The sequence below is a fragment of the Bubalus bubalis genome, chromosome 1 (genome assembly GCF_019923935.1).
Source record: "Bubalus bubalis isolate 160015118507 breed Murrah chromosome 1, NDDB_SH_1, whole genome shotgun sequence".
Classification (NCBI taxonomy): domain Eukaryota; kingdom Metazoa; phylum Chordata; class Mammalia; order Artiodactyla; family Bovidae; genus Bubalus; species Bubalus bubalis.
The window spans coordinates 27,726,519-27,734,209 of NC_059157.1; the positions used below are offsets into that span (position 1 = coordinate 27,726,519).

At 40.7% G+C, this 7,691-nt stretch overlaps 1 non-coding gene across 1 annotated transcript; it reads left to right on the forward strand.

Moving 5' to 3' along the window:
* Positions 1-253: 253 nt before the first annotated feature.
* On the forward strand, positions 254-326 carry TRNAG-GCC. Its single transcript has one exon. It is a non-coding gene; the product is annotated as a tRNA-Gly (tRNA).
* The last annotated feature ends 7,365 nt before the right edge of the window (positions 327-7,691 follow it).

The window sequence follows — 7,691 nt, forward strand, 5'->3', positions numbered from 1 at the left end:
GGTAACTCAGTCATTTCTGATTTAAAATTTAGACTCTTAGGTAAATATTTAAACAAATTGAATATTTTAGTCCCTCACAATTAAAAATTTAAGTTTGTATCTGGACTGTTTCCCAATCTTAAAGACACTTCCCTCCTCCTCCTAGAATCGATCCAAGGGCAAAAGGATTATAAGAGGACAGGCATACTGGAGTAGGGGCTTCGGGCCTCTACTTGTTGGCCCCCTTGAGATGTCTAAACTCAGCTGGGGGACTTTCCCGGTGGTCCAGTGGTGAAGACTCTGCACTGCCAATGCAGGGGGTGCTGGTTCGATCCCTGGTTGGGGAACTAGGGTCCCACATGCCACTGTGATGTATAGAACAGTCTTATGGACTCTGTGGGAGAGGGAGAGGGTGGGAAGATTTGGGAGAATGGCATTGAAACATGTATACTATCATGTATGAAACGAGTCACCAGTCCAGGTTCGATGCACGATACTGGATACTCGGGGCTGGTGCACTGGGACGACCCAGAGGGATGGTATGGGGAGGGAGGAGTGAGGAGGGTTCAGTATGGGGAACACATGTATACCTGTGGCTGATTCATTTCGATATTTGGCAAAACCAATACAATATTGTAAAGTTTAAAAATAAAATAAAATTAAAAAAGAAAAAAAAATAATTGATAGAGGTTTCCTCCTTCAATACATCCACTAAATCCACCCCAAGTTCCTTCTCCCAACCCAGGGAAACCTCTTATTTTCTTCACTCTGTCACAGAAATCCGTCCTTATATCAAATCCTGTATCCTTCCATAGTCTCTGATACATACCAAGAAATTGATATTTTTATATTTCCTGAATAGGGTTCTTGTTTAAAGGGAAAATTGGGATTTAGAAAACTCCATTCTGTCTTGCAACTGAGAGCCCAGCCTTTCAGACTATTGTTCCTTCTGGGTTTCTTTTCAAAGTTTGTTTTCAAAGTCAAAGCTGGGCAGTGATGCATGTGTTCTTAATCAATTTTCTTTTCTTCTAAGGCAAGAACATACAGAAGACTATTGACATGGTTTGACTAATGGGCTTAAGGATAGAAAACAAAGTACAGAAAATAACATAGCTCACTAGCAAACTATTATCATAACTATATATGGGTATCATAACTCATCAATGGATGGATTTGTCTGCTCAGGCTGCCACAACAAAATGCTGCAGACTCAGGGACTTAAACAACACAAATTTGTTTTCTCACAAGTCTGAAATCTAGAAGCCCAAGATCAAGATATCATCAGGGTTAGTTCTGGTACGAGCTCTCTTTATGACTCATAGAAGGGGACTTTCTCGCCAAGAGTGCATATGACCTTTCCTCTGTGCACACACACAGAGACAGAGACAGCCCTCTGGGTCTCTTCCTTATCATTATGACCTCATTTAATCTTAAACACTTCTTTAGAGGTTTTGGGCTTCCCTCGTGGCTCAGACGGTAAAGAATCTATCTGCCAATGCAGGATACCTGGGTTTGATCTCTGACTCAGGAAGAGCCCCTGGAAAAGGGAATGGCTACCCACTCCAGTATTCTTGCCTGGAGAATCCCAAAGACAGAGGAGCCTGGCGGGCTACAACTCATGGGGTTGCAAAGAGCTGGACACAACTGGGCAACTAACACTTTCACTTAGAGGTTTTATCTTCAACTACAGTCATACTGGGGGTTAGCGCTTCAATATATGAACTGTGGAGGGTCACAATTCAGTCCATACAGTGGGTCACAACTTATGTAAATTGTCTGCAAATAATTTGTGAGGAATTGTGAATGTGGTTCTGGAAAAGACTCTCAAGAGTTCCTTGGACTGCAAGGAGATCAAACCAGGCAATCCTAACAGAAATCAACCCTGAATATTGATTAGAAGGACCGATGCTGAAGGTCCATTATTTTGGCCACCTGATGCAATGAGCCAACTCATTGCAAAGGACCCTGATGTTGGGAAAGACTGAGGGCAAGAGGAGAAGGAAGCACAGAGGATGAGACGGTTGGATGGCATCATCGACTCAATGGGACATGAGTTTGAGCAAACTCAGGGAAATAGTGGAGGGCAAGCAAGCCTACAGTCCATGGGGTTGCAAACAGTCAGACAAAACAGAGCAAGCAAACAACAGCAGCAAACCACACTTATGGGCTTCCTAGGGGTGAGGCAATAAAGACTCTGCCTGAAATGAAGGGTCAGGAAGGTCCCCGGAGGAGGAAATGACAACCCACTCCAGTACTCTTACCTGGGAAGTTCCATGGACAGAGGAGCCTGGTGGGCTAGTCCATGGGGTTACACTGAGTGACTGAGCACACACAGCACACGATCATATTTAATCAGAAGGACGAAGCATTCTGACTCACTGCAGTGATTTAGGGTCACGTGGAGGTGTCTCTAGCATGCTCTTAAAGATGTCTTGGCAGGTGTATCCCATGCCATTTGTAAAGGAAAGGAGAAGGGAGGGATTAAAGGAAAAGAAACAAGACAGTTCATCTCTGGGTTCTAGTCCAAAGGGAGAGAACAGAAGATACTTCTGAATAAATGGATAGCAATGCAACAAATTAACAGTGTTCAAACCCACTCCAGTATTCTTGCCTAGAGAATCCTGTGGACAGAGGAGCCTGGTGGGCTGCTGTCCATAGGGTCACATAGAATCGGACACAACGGAAGTGACTTAGCATGCATGCCTTGGAGAAGGTAATAGCAACCCATTCCAGTATTCTTGCCTGGAGAATCCCAGGGACAGAGGAGCCTGGTGGGCTGCCGTCTGTGGGGTCGCACAGAGTCAGACACGACTGAAGCGGCTTAGCTGTAGCAGCAGCAGTGCCACAAAGTGAAAATATAGGTCACTAACTACAAACCACAAAACGATTCCATTTCCACTTAAACCAAGGTCATACACTTTATGTCTGAACTTTTTTTATTTTTTTGTCTTCATTCATATCTTGGTAGTTTTCCCTGCTTTCCAATAAAGTTTTTGTATGAGGGCTAAAAAAAAAAAAAAAAAACAGTGTTCAAGTTAAGAGTTATGGCTAAACTCTTTCTGACAGGTTCAATATAGAATGACTTTTAAAAAATGAAGTTTATTTCTTTTCCCAAAATTGTCTAGTCCAGACTCTGATAAACTAGAGCCCATGGGTCAACTCTGACCCACTGCCTGCTTTTGTATAATCTGCAACCTAAAAATGAAATTTATATTTTTTAATATTGAATAAAAAATCAAAATAAGACTGGTACCTTGTGATACCTGAAAATTATACAAAATTCAAATGTCAGAGTTCACAAAGTTTTATTAAACACGGCCATGCTCCTGCATTTACATACTGTCTATATAGAAGTGCTAAGTAATTGTGACAGAGATTGAATGACCCGTGAAGCCTGAAATGCCTACTGACTTCTGGTCTAATGAGTTGAGGATGATAGAGCAGCTCTACCCTGTGAAGTCATCGAGGGACTTGAGCTGCCAGAGGCAGCATCGCCAAGTTAAACAAGCTCAAACTCAGCTTGTTGGCCATCGGGGGTGCCAGCTGGCAGGAAGAGTGGATATGGCACAATATAGCACAATTACTTGTATTGATTCATCGAGCGAACATGGCTGCGAGGGACAGAGACTAATGCAGTCTCTAGTCGGGAGGCCAGGTGTCCAATTTAAACTGTTTTTCTGATAGGAGATACAGCCAAACTGGAGGCCTTTATGTTGACCCTCTATAGTGCATCCTTATTCTCAATTCTGACCTTGAACTTCTGCCTTCATACACAGAATTTTTATTCTCACAAAACAATAAGAGAGACGTGTAATACTAAGTGCAAAAACATATTTTGTTTGTTTTCAAATACTGGTGTGTGTTTCTTGAAAATACTCTTTAAACGAGGAAAACTGAGACCAATATATCTTATCATCTACATTGAGAAGCTGAAGAAACTGGTTCTAAAAATGACATTATCTTTGTTTGATACTAGTTACTGAAATGTCAAAATTTTTCATCAGTCTAGAACTTTCCTCCCTCCTCCTCCTTCAACTGCTTCCATGCAACTCTTCAACGTGTTCACTCTGCAGAAAGACACACAAAAATTATTAAAGCAAAACTATTTTAATGAGTTTCGGCCTCCATAGGATTATCAGGATAAGAACTGAGTTCATTGTCTCTATTCCGCCTCCAGAGCTGCTTTAGGTTATACTGGACTGGAAAAATTAATAATCTTACTTTTTCCTGATAAATCTCATTAGTTGAACACTACCCAAATACATGTTTAAGTTTGGCTTAATAAAATCACCAAATGGAATAGTACATCAGAGACTTGCATTCCCTTGCTTCTGATCTGTACAAGACCAAAATAATTGAAAACACATTTACCATTAAAATAAACCCTATAGCTATAATCAAGGCTAAATTATTATTACCTTATATTTTATATTATCGAGATTTTTCCAGAAAAAGATTAGTCATACTCCTGTAGGAGTGGAAAACTTTTCCCATTTTCTCTTCTAGGTTCTTTGGCTAACCCAATAATTGACAAAAGACAGATTAACAGGAGAAATTTTTAATTTCCTATGCCCAGGAGCCCCATATAAAATATAAGACTCACAGCAGGCAGCTTTTATGCCTTTTAGACAAGGAAATAATAAATTTGTGAAGAACTGACAAGACAAAGAGGTTGGGATTTGGAATACCAACCTAGTGAAGATGTAACATGTAACATGGTTTATTTAGCCTTCTTGGCCTAAATCCCCTAACTCTGGGGGTAAGGATGCCTCCAATCTCCAGGTACGAGGCAAGTATCTTTCACACAGGAGATTTATTTTCAGCTTTCAAGGGGGACAAAGGAAGGTCAGAGCGTCTTCCTTTGAACCAGCTATTTAAGTAACTTTAATTCAAAATAACCAATAAGCCAAAGGCATATTCTGTTTTACTTTACTCCTCCACATAGCATTTGCTTCAGCTACTATGTGACTGTCGTTTCTGGCCTCTTGCCTCAGAGTTTGGAATTTAGATTTTTCAGTGTAGAAAGGTGAGAGTCCATATCAATTGTCTAAGGCAAGTGAGATGATATTCAACTCCACCCTTGATCCAAAATGCCCTAATCCAAAAATATGCTTCTCTGTAATTAAAATTATATGAAACAATGGAACTTGGGAAATAGAGATAAAACAACAGATCCATTAAATGTTAATGTAGAAGAGCATTTTAGAGACCAACTCACTCAGGGCTGACCAAGTGCATGCAGCCAGCAGGTAAAAACCCAACCTGGTCCATCTGTTTGCAGATCATCCGTGGCTCTTTTTGCACCATAAATATTGAGTGTAGTAGCGGCAACAAAGACAAAACTTGCGTGGAGCACAGAGCTGAAAATGTTTCCTCGGGATCTGTGCAGACAGCGTTTGCCAACTGCTGATTTAGTCCAACTCCTCTCACTGCCTATGTGTGGATACTGAGTTCAGGAAAGGTTAAAGGGGTAAAGCAAGAAACACATCCCACATCGCTTATTTCACAGGCTAGAGCCTCAAAAGTTAAAGATTAAAGTGAAACCTCTTTTTCCTGTTAATTCAATAACAGTCTAAGCCCTTGTCTGTTCAGACCAATAACCTGCTGCCCCTGAAAATGTGGGTCATGCATTTTTATGATTATGAAACTGCTCATGCTCTTCCAACCTCTTGGAACATCATTTCCTCCACCCTTGTCTGTCTGGAAAACTCCCACTTACTTTAAAGCCCATTTCAATGTCATATCATCTCAGTAGCTTTCCTTGCTATCTGTAAGTAGAAACAATGGCTCTCTCTATATTTTCTTATAATAACTTATGTGTATATTTTTACAATTTATTTATTATACATTGAAGGATAATTGTTTTACAATATTGTGCTGGACCAACAGAACGCACTGGTCATAGGAAACACCCTCTTCCAACAACACAAGAGATATCTCTACACATGGACATTACCAGATGGTCAATACCGAAATCGGACTGATTATATTCTTTGCAACTGAAGAGGGAGAAGCTCTATAGTCAGCAAAAACAAGACCAGGAGCTGACTGTGGCTCAGATCATGAACTCCTTAATTGCAAAATTCAGAATTAAATGGAAGAAAGTAGGGAAAACCACTAGGCCATTCAGGTATGACCTAAATCAAATCCCTTACGATTATACAGAAGTGACAAATAGATTCAAGGGATTAGATCTAATAGATAGAGTGCCTGAAGAACTATGGACAGAGGTTCGTGACATTATACAGGAGGTAGTGATCAAAACCATTCCCCAAAAAAAATAAACTCAAAAAGGCAAAATGGTTGTAAAAGGAGGCCTTACAAATAGCTGAGAAAAGAAGAGATGTGAAAGGCAAAGGAGAAAAGGAAAGATATTCCCAACTGGGTGCAGACTTCCAAAGAATAGCAAGAAGAGATAAGAAAGCCTTCCTAAGTAATCAATGCAAAGAAATAGAGGAAAGCAATAGAAAGGGAAAGACTGGAGATCTCTTCAAGAAAATTAGAGAAACCAAGGGAACCTTCATGCAAAAGAAGGGCACAATAAAGGACAGAATGGTATGGACCTAACAGAAGCAGAAGATATTAAGAGGTGGCAAGAATACACAGAAGAACTATACAAAAAAAGATCTTTATGACCCAGATAGCCACGATGGTGTGATCACTCACCTAGAGCCAGACATCCTGGAGTGCGAAATCAAGTGGGCTTTAAGAAGCATCACTACAAACAAAGCTAGTGGAGGTGATGGAATTCCAGTTGAACTATTTCAAATCCTGAAAGATGATGCTGTGAAAGTGCTGCACTCAATATGCCAGCAAATTTGGAAAACTCAGCAGTGGCCACAGGACTGGAAAAGGTCAGTTTTCATTCCAATCCCAAAGAAAGGCAATGCCAAAGAATGCTCAAACTACTGCACAATTGTACTCATCTCACACACTAGCAAAGTAATGCTCAAAATTCTCCAAGCCAGGCTTCAACAGTACATGAACCAAGAACTTCCAGATGTTCAAGCTGGATTTAGAAAAGGCAGAGGAGCCAGAGATCAAACTGTCAACATCTGATGGAATATAGAAAAAGCAAGAAAATTCCAGAAAAACATCTATTGCTCCATTGTTGACTACACTAAAGCCTTTGTCTGTGTGGATCACAACTGTGGAAAATTCTTCAAGAGATGGGAATACCAGACCACCCACCAGCCTCCTGAAAAATCTGTATGCAGGTCAGGAAGCACCAGCTAGAACTGGACATGGAACAACAGACCGGTTCCAAACTGGGGAAGGAGAACGTCAAGGCTGTATATTGTCACCCTGCTTATTTAACTTATAGGCAGAGTACATCATGGAAAATGCTGGGCTGGATGAAGCACAAGCTGGAATCAAGACTGCTGGGAGAAATATCAATAACCTCAGATATGCAGATGACACTGCCCTTATGGCTGAAAGTGAAGGAGAACTAAAGAGCCTCTTGATGAAAGTGAAAGAGGAAAGCAAAAAAGTTGGCTTAAACCTCAACATTCAAAAGATGAAGATCATGGCATCCGGTCCCATCACTTCGTGGCAAATAACTATGGAAACAGTGACAGACTTTTTTTTCTTGGGCTCCCAAATCACTGCAGATGGTGACTAAAGCCATAAAATTAAAAGATGCTTGCTCCTTGGAAGAAAAGCTATAACAAACCTAGACAGCATATTCAAAAGCAGAGACATTACTTTGC